The 15,568-nt window shown below is 39.5% G+C and overlaps 2 non-coding genes across 2 annotated transcripts; both read left to right on the top strand.

Moving 5' to 3' along the window:
* The first annotated feature begins 323 nt into the window (after positions 1-323).
* Positions 324-430, top strand: LOC120107025. The gene has a single exon (XR_005508999.1). It is a non-coding gene; the product is annotated as a small nucleolar RNA R71 (small nucleolar RNA).
* Positions 431-9,074: 8,644 nt separating this feature from the next.
* LOC120107027 lies at positions 9,075-9,180 on the top strand. Its single transcript, XR_005509001.1, has one exon. It is a non-coding gene; the product is annotated as a small nucleolar RNA R71 (small nucleolar RNA).
* Positions 9,181-15,568: the final 6,388 nt, after the last annotated feature.

Genomic DNA, 15,568 nt, shown 5'->3' with positions numbered 1-15,568 from the left:
CAACAATAGTTTGTGCTTTTCCTATATTGGCTTTGCTTAATTCCATGGCTTCAACCTTCCTAGTTAGATTAGCAATTTTTACATTGACATCATTATCATCTTTAATAAGATATATTCCTCCTTTTGCATTAGGTGCTATTTTTGATTTTTCATTTTTATCTGTTGTATCCCAAGCTTGTGCATTTTCTGCTAAAAGATCAAAATAATCCCAGGCTTCATTTGGTTCCTTACTCATGAATTCACCATTACACATCATTTCTACAAATTGTCTCATATTGGAGGACAAACCATCATAAAAGAAACTAATGACCCTCCAAATTTCATATCCATGATGTGGGCAAGCAAGTAGAAGGTCCTTGAATCTTTCCCAACAATGAAAAAATGTTTCTCCATCTTTTTGTGCAAAGTTCATGATATTTCTTCTAAGTGTGTTTGTTTTATGTGTTGGGAAAAATTTCTTTAAAAATTCTCTTGTCATTTCTTGCCAAGTAGCTATGGTCCTAGGCCTTAAGGAGTGTAACCATGACTTAGCTTTTTCCTTTAAAGAAAAAGGAAATAACTTAAGCTTAACTACCTCTTCAGTGACATCATTGAAATGAAGTGTTGAACATACTTCATCAAATTCTTTCAGATGCAAATAGGGACTTTCAGAATCAAGTCCGTGAAACTTTGGAAGTAATTGGATTATTCCTGGTTTCATGTCAAAAGCTCCCGCAGCAGTAGGAATAACCATACAGGATGGGGTACTGGTCCTAGTGGGTTGTAGATAATCACGAAGCGTTCTAATAGGTAAGTCATCTTGAAATTCATTATCTCCCTGATTACTACCATTATCTTCCATTTGATTATCTGAACTTTGAACAATTAAATTTTTATCTTTTGATTCAACTCGAAATAATCTATTCGTTTTATCTCTCTCCCACAACAGCATATACTAAGTTTTTTTTTTATTATTATTATTTTTATTTTTATTTTTTATTTTATTTTATTTTATTTTTTTTTTTACACAAACACCCTAATACAGTAAAACAAAAGTTTAATTAGAACATGCATTAAAACATCACCCAACAATTTCTAAGGTTTTCCTAAAAATTCTAGACAGCTCCTAACTGGGTCGAAGAGGACACCTAAGCCTCCAATCCGGTCTATTAACCTTAGTCGACCAGGTAAGCTCCCAGGTAAGTGGAGGGGTCACGATGCATGTAGCAAAGGTCCCACTTAAAACCCACTTTCCTCGAACAGAAACTGTCTTCCTTTAATCACTTAAAGGGACAAAGCTTGCCTAGACATCGACCAGATAACAGAACGAAATTGGTGCAACTTTCGGTGGTCTTCATCCTATTGAGCTCGAATATCCTTAGGAGCCAACGTCTAGTTGATTTTAATTAGGCTTAGGATATTTATGCACTTGGATGATTTTTGGGCTAAGGACGAGTGATGAAATTCCGACCTTATCTTTTTAATGGGTTCAGCCCTTAGATTATTTTATGCAAATGCTTTATACTATATGCAACAATCAAGAAGATTTTTATCACTTTATGTCATGACATTAAATTGCAGTTGAATAGTTGATCAAGCAAACTAGCTAAATTTTTTTTTTCTTTTTATTTATTTATTTTTTTTAAACAAGAATAAAATTCTAATCTAGGAAAAATAGGACTATTATGAACAAAATAGGAAAATTAATTTAAATACTCACGGCCGGAGTTCGTTCACTCCGGAAATCCAAAAATGTGATCTTGATCTTCCTCGTTACTGGTCCTGCTTGTGTCGCCCTTGAATCTGAAAAGATTTAAAATTTCAGCTGTGTTAAAAATAAAAAAAATTTGAAGAACTAGAAATAAAGAATTGAAATTTTTAGCCTTGTTCTCGTTCGCACGTTGCAAATCCCCGGCAACGGCGCCAAAAACTTGCTACATTTTTAATCTTGCTCTTTTAAAAAGGAAAATTAAATGTAGAATACCCCAAGTATAGGGTGTAGCAAAGTAATATTCTCGGTGAGTCCGAGATCGAATCCACAGGGATTTGACAGTGAACAAAAAAAACTTAAGGCTAACTAATATTCAGATTTAAAAATATAACTAAGGCATTAGGATTCAGCCTAGCACTTAATCATGCTTTCCTAAAATCATCTATTAATCATAATAAAATAGATTTAGTTTTTATGGGCAGCATTACAGTAATTCTATTTTAAACTACAGGGATTTCTAAGCATATGTTATACCCGGGGGAAATAACAAATCAAAGAAAATATATAAGTTTGAAATAATTTCTATAAATTTACTGCACCATAAATCAAATCAATAACATTAAAATCCCATTGATGATTAAATGAAATACATGAAGAAAATGCTAGGCTTTTCCTTAGCCTTAGCTAAAAGATATTTAGCTATCCATATGAGATGCAAGCAATTTTATAAAAGGGATTAGCATAGAATAAATAAAATAAACATAAACCCTTTTTTTTTTTCTTCTATTAGGAAACAGAGTACTCTGTTTCCTTTCTTCTTCTCCCGTGGCCTCTCCTCCTCTCTTGCTCGGCTGAAAGGATTGATCGGAAGAGGGAGCTTCACTGGTAGATCCTCCCTTGGCCTCTTCCTCCTTCGTCGCACAGCTAGCTGTCCTCTTCTCCTCTCTTCCTATCTCACCCGAACTTGGATGGATCCGGCCTTCTCCCTTTCTGTTTTATTCTGTCCGGCTGGGAATAATGCCGATAGATCCTCCTCTTCTTCTCCCATCGGCTCCCCTCCTCCACCGGATGACTCCCCTTTTTATAGCATGTTGAAGGCGCGGCTGGTGAGACGCATGGAGGTTTGGGGATGATCCGGTTGCTTGAGATGCGGGATGAAGTTGAATCGCTTGGGATTCTTCAGCTGGAAACGTTGTAGAAGTTTGGGAATGGATGAGACATGGGGTAGATGAAGTTGAATCGCCTGGGATCTTCGGCTGCTGGGATGCTTCCACTGTTGCTTGGAATGATCCGTTGGAAGACAAGAAGCCATGTGGCTGGTTGATGCCACAACGCTTGAGATGCCATGATCGGTTGGGATGCGGCTGGGAAGTGTGGAAGAAGATGACCGTTGGGGTGTTGAGAAGACTCCTCAGATGAATGATGGGAAGAATGGAATGTGGCTGAAACGCATGGAAGTTTGGAATTGTGGGGAGGGAATTTGAAGATGAAATAATCGGATGTTGAATACGGCTTGAATGTTCTTGAAACAGGGGAGACGGAAGCCATGAATGAGATGTGGCTTTAATTGAAGAGCTGAGTGCTGGGTTTGTTCCAAAACAGAGGAAATTGAATGTTGCCACGGTCGGTTGGAGGACTTAAACATTGGGAAGTTGATACCAAACGGATACTAGGTTTGAGAAGCAATTGAATTGCTTTGGGACTTTCGAGATGGCACAGGGACACTTGAAGATGTTGGGAAATCACTTGCTTCAGCTCATTGATGTGGATACATGGAAATTTTATGTTAGAAACTATTGAGTCGCCTCATCACGGACACTGGGGAATTCGTTGAGCTCGAACTACCGGGCATTGCGCTAAAATCCAGCATTATTGGGTCTTTTGAATTACATGCACTCAGACACAGATAAAACATTAATTAATTAATTTTATTAATAAAGATTAGCTATAATACTAATTAAGATAATATGAAAATTTTACTTTTGTACTCTCATCAAGTATCAAAGTATGGTCGAAAAATAAATTGGAAAGTGTATTAAAATCCTTCGATCTGATCGAGGAGGAGAATACCTTTCTAGTGAATTTTTAGACTATCTTAAATTAAAGGGTATACTCTCTAAATGGACACCTCCATATACGCCACAATTAAATGGTGTAGCTGAAAGAAGGAATCGTACCTTATTAGATATGGTACGGTCCATGATGTGCTTCACAAATCTTCCAATTTCCTTCTGGGGATATGCCCTAGAAACTGCTACATTAGTATTAAATAGAGTACCATCTAAGTCTGTATCTAGCACTCCATATGAGATATGGAAAGGAAAGAAACCTAATCTTAAGTATCTTAAGATATGGGGTTGTCATGCTTATGTCAAAAGAAATTTTGGATATAAGCTAAGTGCTAGATCGGACAAATATATATTTGTAGGTTATCCTAAAGATAGTTTAGGATATATCTTCTATAATCCTACCGAACAAAAGGTATTTGTTGCTAGGCATGCCACTTTCTTGGAAAAAGAGTTTTTCTTAGAAAATGGCAAGGATAGAAGAATTGAACTTGATGAAGTTCAAGACCTACAAGGTGAGACACATAATAATCCTCAACCAGATGTACCCATGGAAGAGGTACAGCCACTACACACTACTCCTTTTCGAAGGTCAGAAAGAGTGCGAAATGCACCTGAGAGGTATGGATTTATCATTGAGAATGATGAAGCCCACATCGTTGATAACGATGACCCTCTGACCTATTAAGAAGCTATCAAGAGTAGGGACTCTGACAGATGGTTGGACGCCATGAAATCCGAGATAGATTCTATGTATACAAACCAAGTGTGGACTTTGGTTGATGCACCTGAGGGAGTGATTCCAATAGGGTGCAAATAGGTATACAAGAAGAAGATAGGAGCTGATGGCCAAGTAGAAACCTACAAGGCCAGGCTAGTGGCAAAAGGTTTCAGGCAAAAACAAGGCATTGATTATGATGAAACTTTTTCGCCAGTAGCTATGCTCAAATCTATTCGGATTATGCTTGCTATAGCTGCATACTATGATTATGAGATCTGGCAGATGGATGTCAAAACTGCCTTCCTTAATGGTCACCTTGAGGAAGAGGTCTATATGACACAGCCAAAGGGATTTGTCTCAAGAGGGAGAGCAAATCAAGTATGTAGGCTTAAGAAATCCATTTATGGATTAAAGCAGGCATCTAGGAGTTGGAACATCTATTTTGACATGATAGTCAAAGAGTTTGGCTTCATTAAAAATATAGATGAACCTTGTGTGTACAAGAAGACTAGTGGGAGTGCTATTATCTTCTTGATATTATATGTGGACGATATATTGGTCATTGGAAATGATGTTCCAATGATGCAATCGGTCAAGACTTGGCTATCAAAGAAATTTTTCATGAAAGACTTGGGTGAAGCATCCGATATACTTGGTATAAGGATCTATAGAGATAGATTTAAAAGGATGCTAGGTTTGTCCCAGTCTAGGTACATAGATAATGTGCTGAAGAGGTTCAGCATGGATGGAATTAAGAAAGGTTTCTTACCCATAGGACATGGCATACAACTCTCTAGGAAGATGTCTCCTAAGACATCCGAAGAGAGGAATAGAATGAGTTCTATTCCCTATGCTTCGGCAGTAGGGTCGATCATGTATGCTATGTTATGTACCAGGCCTGATGTAGCTTATGCCTTGGGTATGGTAAGTAGATTTCAGGCAGATCCCGGGGAGGATCATTGGAAAATTATGAAAAGCATTCTCAAATACTTGAGAAGGACTAGAGATGTTTTTCTGATTTATGGAGGATCAGAATTGAAACTAGAAGGCTATTCAGATTCTAGCTTTCAATCTGATCCATATGATAGCAAGTCAATCTCTGGATATATCTTCACTTTGAATGGTGGAGCTGTGAGTTGGAAGAGTTCCAAACAGCAAACTGTAGCTGACTCAACTACTGAGGCAGAATACATAGCTGTTAGTGAAGCTGCTAAGGAAGCAGTTTGGATGAAGAAGTTCATCACAGAGCTGGGTGTAGTTTCTGAGATTGCCAGACCAGTCCCAGTTTATTGCGATAACACTGGAGCTGTTGCACAGGCTAAGGAACCAAGGTCTCATCATAGATCCAAGCACATTTTAAGATGCTTCCACCTTGTTCGAGAGATAATCGAAAGACAAGACGTCAAGATTGAACGAGTAGACACAAAGAACAATATAGCAGATCCATTTACTAAAGCTCTACTACAGCAGCAATTCAATCGTCACCTCGATTGTATGAGGTTAAAATATAAGGGCGATTGGCTTTAGTGCAAGTGGGAGATTGAAAGAGTAGATGCCCTATAAGCCAATTATTTGATGGGTTTCTCTTTGTAATCCTCCAAATCATGTACTTTGACACTCAATATATATCAATAAAGGCATTGTGTTTCATCATTTGTTGCTTATCTATTTTATTATTGGATGATGAACCCCATAAATTAGGACATTGGTTTTAGGGTTATGATGAGATCATACCAGTGAGACCTAAAATCCTAAAATCCTAATTTAGAATATTCCCAGTCAAATTGGTATATTGAGTCGGGGATCAATATTACCGGAAAGACTGGCACATCTTATGTATGCTCAATGTAGAGGATGATTGATCTCACAATCACTTGTGTGAGACACTAATACAAAGATGTGGGTGCTCATTAGAAGAATGAGTTCACTGAAATGACCAGCCATGAGAACATCTTATGGATTCTTACTTAATTATCAAAAGATGGTTCTCATAGTGGGAATTGTGCAAGTGATCCTTAGACCTGAGATCACCATGGTACCTTGTGCACTTGAAGCTATGTTTTGGTTTACCCTCATTCACGACATTGCGTTGTGTACGAGGTATTCTGGATATGGTGGATTTTGTACGAAGGTTGTGAGTAAGTCAACAAGAAATCAGTCACTTCCAGTAAGAGAAGGTAACATCCTACTTACTCTAATCTTATGATGATTCAAGAAGCCTTTGATCAAAGCAAAATGAATATTAGAAAGAGTTTCTAATGTTTCATTGTTTGAATTATCATATAAAAGATTGAGAGAGACATGAATAAGTGATTGAGTTTGATATTGATCCATACTCATGCACTTATTCAGGATGTAGTATGACTGAGCGATTGAATTGCACAGTAACTTGCCACTGAAGGGTATGTTTGGATTTGTCCAATACATTCCTCATCTTCCGGGTAGACATGATACGTTGCTAGACGTCAATCATGTCTTGTGGGTTGATCGGATCAAAGAGTTTGATTAGATCAAAGCATCAGAAAGGTTATGATTGCTAAGTCAGGTTTAGCACTAAATTGAACCTAAATTGGATTAGAGGTATTCTAATTAGGTTAGGTCAACTTGCACCTGCACCTACTGCTGGCTAAGATAAGGAACCCAATGGGTCACACACAAGGGAATTGATCAAGGGTCTAATTGGATTAGATCATGTTTGCAAGATGAACATGCTAGCACGTGTTGTAAACCCTAGCCCCTGATTCAAATTAAATTCGAATCTGATTCTTAGGTTAGGTTGATCTAATATGATTAGATCATGACCTAATATGGGTTAGCCAAGAGTTGGAACCCATTTGGCTTTAATTAGACCTGATTTGATTAGGTTTAATGTTTTCTTTAAGTTGGTTAAACCCAATTGGATTGGGTTTGATAGGGCCTTCACTTCTGGACCTTTGGATGGCTTCCTGGATGAAGGATCTGGTCCACTGGTTGGCGCTTTATTCTGGACCACTGGATGGCTCTCTAGGTGATAGATCTGGACCGTTGCTCAGCGCCTGAATCTGGACCATCGATGATGGCATCTTACTTCTGGACCATTGGATGGCACCCTGGATGATGATGCCTAGATCTGGACCATTAGATGGCGCCTAGATCTGGACCATTGGCTTTGGTTCACTGCATTTGGGCTCTTGGATCATCAGGATTTAAGAGGGAGATGTGAGAAAGAAGTTGATACACCCTTCTCCTTAGCACCCCATCATGATGGGATGCCTCTTGGCACATGCCTCATCATGATGAGGTGTGTGGATGGGATGCATCCCTTTATGATGCATCCCTCCATCTCTTATAAATAAGGAGGTGCCTTGGGGTTCTAAAGATCATCCAAGAAAAAGTCTCTCCTTCTCTCTCCCTTATCCCTTCTTTCTTACAAGCCTCTCTCTTTTGTCCTAACCCAAGACAAGAGGGTCTTCTTTAGGACAAAAAGGCTAGTGAATGTTTTAGAGGTAGAAAGGAAGAAAGAAGTGAAGAAAAATCAGCCAATTAAATTCTTTGGAAGGATTGAACAACTAGAATCAAGTTTTGGTGGAGCTAGAGTCTTGAACCCATTTCTGAGTGGATCAACATTGGAGGGTGAACATTTGGGCACCTCAGGACATCTTCAGACATATTGGATATAGTGTGATAGGTATTCTTCTATACCAAGATTATATTTTCTACATTATTTGGTTATACTATTAAAGTGATCTTGGCTTATTAGGATTTCATATAATGGGTTTTATAAGAAAATTTTATAATCCCGTATCTTCCGCTGCGCCTTAGGGCACTGGAAAACCCAACAACTCATTGGTTGACTTGGAAGCTTGCCTTCCTCTTCCTCATTTAATGCATTATCTAGTTGACCCATTTGAGACTCGAGCTTAGCAATTGATTGCGTGTGAGAGTGCAATAGTTGTGTGTTTGCCTCCAAACCTTGAAGGGCAGTCAACACTTTTTCCTCAAAGGCTGTATTTCTTTGGGTTGGAGGAGGGGGATGTTGAAATTGAGTTGAGGGACGGTAGAGATAAAATTCTGAGGGTTTTGAAAATTTTGGGAGTAAGGTTGGGTAGTATTCGAAGCTTGCTACCTCCAAGAAAAATTTGGATGGTTCTGCCATCCTGGGTTATATGTACTGAAAAATGGATCATTACCCGGTCTGAGCTGTGTTTGAGCAGCATTGATGTGTTCTTGCACGAGTTCGGAAAATTGGGGTGCTGAGGGGCACTCATGGATAGGGTGCGATAGGCTAGAACAGATAGCACATGCTTGTGCTTGGAAAGAGCTAACGATATGTCCTTCTATCATCAATTGGTCAATCTTATGGAACAATGTATCTACCTTGCTAGACAGATCCATGGAATGATTTATTTCACAAATGGTCCTTTTTCTTTGAGAATTCGAGGGTGCTTGACGAGAACAGGAAGCATGGTGGAGGGAGTTTTCATTAAGATTTTTAAATAATTGCCATGCTTCATGCTCATTTCGAAGCATGAAAGTTCCCCTGCATGCAGCATCAATCATCTGACGGTTTCATTCAGTCAATCCATCATAGAAACATTGCACTAGCTGCCATTTAGGTATTTGATGATGTGGGCATTTACGGATTAGGTCCCGAAATCTCTTCCAAGTTTCATGAAATTCTTCTCCCTCAGTTTGGGAGAAGCTTGTGATGGCACGTCTAAACTGGTTTGTTCTTCCTATGAAAAAGTATTTTTTAAGAAATTCTTGTTGCATTTGATCCCAAGAACGAATCGAATTGGCTTCTAAAGAATTCAGCCATTGCTTGGCTCTATCTTTAAGGGAGAAGGGGAATAATCTAAGTTTCAGAGCATCATCAGTGAAGTTCTGAATCTTGACAGTGGTGCAAATCTCAAGAAATTCATCTAAGTGTTTATATGGATCTTCGTTGGTGAGCCCATAAAAAGATGGGAGCATTTGGATCCCACTAGACTTTATTTCATATTGTATAGCTGCTACTTCAGGTAATCGAATGCAAGATGGGGAAGTGTAAATGGTGGGAGTAAAGTACTCCCTCAGGAGTTTGGGTTGTTCTTCAGCCATTTCAGGAGGTGGGGATGATTCTAATGTTCTGATCTCAGCTCGAATATTCCTAAGGGTCCATTCTATTTCAGGGTCAAAAGGTAATAGGTCACGTACTCTAGAACGACTCCCTTGCATACACTAGTACTTGATCAGTCAAATATGCAATAAAAGAAAAACACATCAAATCCTTGTATTTGTCCTAAAATCACTAGACAGCTCCTAACTGGTTTGAAGAGGGCACCTAAGCCTCCAATCTGGTCTAATGAACCAAGTTGACCAGGTAAGCTCCCAGGTAAGTGGAGGGGTCACGATGCATTCGCAAAGGTCCGACTTAAAAACCACTTGCCTCGAACAGATGAATTGTCTTCCTTATAGGGACAAAGCTTGCCTAGACATCAACTAAGCCACAGAGCAAAATTGGTGCAACTTTCAGTGATCTTCGTCCTATTGAGCTCGAATGTCCCTAGAAGCCAACGTCTAATTAGTTTTAATTAAGCTGACACTATGTGAGATTGAGTTCACCTAAGTTGGGCAAGAGTCCGATGATGAAATCCGGCTCTTATCTTGTTGGGGTGATTGCCCTTACTAAGTGTGGGTTAATTGGTGTATGTGTATCAGGCATGCATTCACACTTTTGCTGAAATTAAAATCAAACAATCACCACAAAATATTAAGCTAATAATCAATTTAAACAAGAAAGGTTTAGAGGTTACCAAAGAAAATTTTTCTAGCAAATTTCTCTTTTTTTTTAAGCAAACCTCTACGGCATTTCTTTTTCAGCAGTCCCTTTTTTGATCATCCCAGATTTCCTATTCGATTCCTGGTCAAATAATACCAATAGGAAAATTAAAAATTAGTAAAAGAGAAAAAGGAGATAAGAAAAGTAACAAAAATAGAAAATATTTTTATTTTATTTTAGATATATATATTTTGAATTTTTTTTAATGAAAAGAAAAACAACTATGCTAGCAGTCCCGGGCAACGGCGCCAAAAATTGATCGATTTTTTCAATTTCGAAAATAAACCACGCAATAGCACGTATCTTGTAGGATAGTGATTACGGGTGTCGGTCCACAAGGATTGGATAATTAGTTATTTTTATTTTAAAAATAAATCAAGCAGAATAATTTGCTAACTTGATTTAACTAAATTAATCTATGAATACGAATTAGAATTTATCAGAGTAAATGGATCTAGGGCTTAGAGTCCACCGCATAGCATTGCATCAGGGTCTGTGTTCTTAAATTTTTTTTATCTTTTAGAGAGGCATGCAAATTGGCTACAAGTCTTTTAAAATAAAAGTATAAAGAGTTTTAGGAAGATCCATCTTAGGTATAACAAAAAGTGTCTACCTAATTATGCTAACCTAGAGTGCAGTACACCTCATCTTCCTAGGCATGGATCATCTTAGACTACTTTAGCAAATATGAATAATAAATAGCATGCTCAAAGTTTAAACATCATAAAAGAATTTTTTATTGATAATAAGAATTTAAACAAACTCCAAAAAAATAAAAGAGTAAGAACTATAAATGCCCTGTTACATTTTTAGGGCTTCATCCAGCCCTAGACTAGATGTTCAACCGCGCATGGCTTCCGGACGACCTTCCATCTTCATGTGAAAATCTTCCGCTTTGTTTGGCATCCCTCTATTCCCAAAATATCCCAAAGTGTTCTCCCCCCACTCCTTTCTTTTTTTTTTAAATTTCTTTCTCTTCAAAATAGAGCATCCTCTGTTTTCTATCTTCGAACCGAGCTCCCCCCCCTCCTTCCTTCCGTCTTCCTCTTATAGATCGCCGAAGACCCAGCGATCGATTCCTAGAGAGGAGGAGGGCGTTCTTTGCGGTCTTTGATCTTGCGGAGGCTGGATTATGGGCGCTGTTGCACGCAGCTGATGACCGGAGATAGGCGTGATCCGTGGAGCTCCGGATGCGGAAGAGCTTGGCTTACAGGCTGCTAGGGATTCCTTCACGGATGGCTGGAGGATCTGAAGATGCATTACGGGCGAATTACTGGGAGATTGGATCACGGAAGAGGAGGATACGCTGGGAGATTGGATGATCGTTGAGGAGATTTGGTGTGGATGCGGGAGGGCTGAAGAAGAAGGTGGCTGGATCGGTGGCTCCGGATGCTCCGTGGATGGCTGATCATGGACGGCTGGGAAGAGAGGCTGGCCGCAGGATCGACGGGAGGACGCCGTGGAAGGTGGACGGCCGCAGGATCGATGGGAAGACGCCGTGGAAGATGGACAGACGTGATGCTCTGCGGGAGGAAGAAGAGAAATAGTGAAATTTTGTAACACTGTTCATATGAACAGTGTTTTCACGGAACACTGTTCATATGAACAGTGTAATTTCAGTAATTGGGGGAAAAGTTCTTTTTTTCTTGTTCTATTTTGATGTGAAAATGGGCATATGTGAATTTAAAACAAAGCTCTCCCCTGTTTCGCTTAGTTTGGAAACGTGATGCGGAGATGGAAATTTCTGAACCATTGGATTGCTTGCAGGAGCCACAGACAGTGGTCGCGGGAAAGGAATGGGATTGGTTGGGAATTGGTTTTGGATTTGAGGTGGGTCATGATCGTTGATTTGCTTGAACTTGTTCTCGAGCCTAATGTCATTTAAATTTAATTCTTGCTAAACTGCTTCAGACCGAACTTGACAAGACTAAAAATAAGACCGTGACTTAATAAAAAGGGTTAATCAAACCTTCCCCCCCACAAAAATAATTATCTAATCATGACCAAAACCCATTTAATTATAACCTTAGCTTGATTACAACTTCATCAGGTTACCAAACTGGGTCAGCACAATCTCCTCCTTATATGTTTTTCTGTAGTTTTCATGAAAGATCGCAACCAAGAGAGAGACAAGTTCAGAGTCCAGTTTAAGAAGAGAATTATTTACTTCTTACCATATTTTAAATTTACTTCAATGATTATTCAATTTCATGGTAAAATACGTATTTATCAGTTTAAGAACATTGATAAGTGGTATGGAAAGATAACTAAATTATAAATTATTCAGCACTTATCAGGAGCCACCTAATCCTCCTTAGGTTCACTAAGAAGGAGGGGCGTACGTGTTGGGAATTGTATCCTAAATGTCAATCGTCAGCATGTTGATGATTGAATTTATAAATAAATTGACAAATTAATAAAGTGTTATGATGACCCAAGGATTGATTTAAAGATTGATTTTGATGATCACAAAACCTTGAAGTATAATTACTAATGTTTGTGTTGCAAGAAGAAAGATATTTATTTTGCTAGAAACATAACAAGTTGGAAGAACACAAGAAGGCCTCCAAAACTCTCAAGAAAAGTTGGAAGAAAGCTAAAATTTATTGGCCCAAGTCTCAAGTTCAAAGGACTCAATTTAGAAGAGCAAGTTTTAAGAAAAATTCAAAGGAAAGGCACTCGAGTCGACTCCTACAGTTCCGAGTCGACTCCAAGGAGCAACAGACAGCCGGACAGAAAGATTCATCTCAGAACCTGTCAACGAGTCGACTCCTGAAGAGCGCGAGTCGACTCCGATGCTTGCCGAGTCGACTCCAGAGTAGAACGAGTCGACTCCAGGGAGTAACAGACAGAAAGACAGAAAAGATATTTTGGACCCTGAGAGGCGAGTCGACTCCTAAAGAACTCGAGTCGACTCCAATAGCTGGCAAGTCAACTCCTAAGGAAAATAAGGCAAAAGTCAGAGAGCGATTTTCGACCCTGAAGTTTGGGAAATAAAGTGCGATACATCGGTGTAGTAGAACAACCACCTCCCACCCATTCTTCAGTTGGATCCTGACCCGTGGACTCCTTTTGCCCGCATTTTTGTTGTTTGTCTCGTAAGCATTTCGGGATGCCGGGAAGGCATGCTTAAACTTGACAACTAGCGAGAGCGGGGAAGCAGCCGTGAAGTTCGTGTAATTGAGTCGACTCCTGTGGAACGCGAGTCGACTCCAATGGTTGGCAGGTCGACTCCAAAAAAAGCGAGAGTCGACTCTCAGTGGAACACAAAGAAAAAGTCAGAGGGCAGTTTTTGGACTCTGAGATTCGAGTCGACTCCCAGACATCTCGAGTCGACTCCAAGGCAGCGCTACACCAAGATGGCAGAAGGCTGTGTTTCGAAAACTGAGAGCCGAGTCGACTCCGGAACAATTTGAGTCGACTCCAAGACCAGACAAGCCAAAAATACAGAGGATCAGTTTTCGGGCTCTGAGAGCTGAGTCGACTCCAAGAGAATCCGAGTCGACTCGAGGAAGAAAATCAGAAAGAATGTCCTCTGAATTCATGGGATGAGCCGACCCCCAAGTACCCGAGTCGTCTCCAGCCATTGGCGAGTCGACTCCAGTTTGATCCGAGTCGACCCAAGGACAAGGCAAGCACATTAATTCAAATTTGGAACAGTAGGCCGAGTCGTCTCCAGTAAAGCACGAGTCGACTCCTGCAACAGGCGAGTCGACTCCTGATCGCGCGAGTCGACTCCGATCCCAACGGTAATATTGTCAGGAGGTGCAGACTGTGTCCAACGGCTCTATTTTTGTCTCTAACGGCTAGATTCTTATTTCCACGCCATCTAAAGCTATAAAAACAAGAGGAGAGCTAGGGGAGAAGGCATGGAAGTGGGAGAGAACATTTAGGAAAGAGATTTCAAAGAGATTACAAGGGAAATCTCCCATAAGCACAAAAGGGCCATTCAAAGCAAAATAGAGAGAAGAAGAGCATCCAAGTGAATCACAAAGCTTCCTCTTCATCCGTGTGCTGCCTCGGTGATCCTCTACTTCGTGCCAAATCAGAAGAGGGTCAAGTAAAGAAGAAGCCGAGCTCCTTCATCTTCAAAACTCGGTTGAGGGCTTCTCTTTACACTATTTTGTTTATATTGTTATATTTGCTTGTTTAAGAAGCTTTGATTTGTTTTAAACTTTGTTTTTAATATCTTGTAACTTGATTCAATCAAGGGATTGAATCAAGGGGTTAAGGTTTGTTGGTGAGCCAAAGGGAAAACCAACGGTGTTAGGTTGGTTGGTGAGCCGAGGGTAAAACCAACGTGTAAGGGTTCGATTGTGATCCCGGGAAAACAATCGGGGTGGTTCTAGTCGGTGAGCCTGGAAAAACCGACCGAGTTCGTTGTGCGCTCGTAAAACAACAAGTTGGGTTGTGAGCTTGTAAAACAACCGGCTGTAATCTGTAGGATTATAGTGAAATTCCCAAGAGGTCTTGGGGAGTGGATGTAGGTGCTGGGGTGCACCGAACCACTATATGTTTGTTGTGTTTGTAATGCCTCTTGTCATTGTCTAACTAACACACTTACTTACTTAGATAAATTGCTTGCTTAACTCTTATCCGCACATCCTTTAGTTGCAAGTATATTCAATCAAGTCACATTCTATACATCAAACTGTTGCTAAGTTTAACTTTCACTGTGCATCTATACAACTTAGCATAATTAATCAAAAACTTTAAGAAGTAGGTTAAAAGATTTAAAAGACCCAATTCACCCCCCCCTCTTGGGTTGTATCTACTGGGCAACAAGTGGTATCAGAGCAGGTGCTCTAAGTTTAATTATTGATCTCACGATCAAGAGCCAAAGATCATGACAACTCAAATAGATAGTTTTCTAGGAGAAGGACAATCAATTGATACACCTCCACTATTTAATGGCATAAACTATACACATTGGAAAATACGCATGCACATTTTTATTCAATCACAAAACTATTATTTATGGAAAATCATAATAAATGACCTTCACACACTCTCTCAAACTATGAATGAAAAGGACTTAGCACAATTAAATGCTAATGCTATGAACATATTATATTGTGCTATTCAAGAAACAAAGTTTAATGAAATTTCTGCATGCTTATCTGCTAAGGAGATCTGGGATACTTTAGAAAATATTTATGATAAATCTCAGATTAGCTCACATGTGCTTCAATTACATACTAACAATGAGACTGCAGAAAAAGATGTTGAATCTCCCACCTCAGTCGAGTCGACTCCAAGTATTTCAGAGTCGACCCTCAAGTTAACCGAGT

This window comes from Phoenix dactylifera, unplaced genomic scaffold (genome assembly GCF_009389715.1).
Source record: "Phoenix dactylifera cultivar Barhee BC4 unplaced genomic scaffold, palm_55x_up_171113_PBpolish2nd_filt_p 000732F, whole genome shotgun sequence".
Lineage (NCBI taxonomy): Eukaryota > Viridiplantae > Streptophyta > Magnoliopsida > Arecales > Arecaceae > Phoenix > Phoenix dactylifera.
This window is presented reverse-complemented; position numbering and strand designations above follow the sequence as displayed.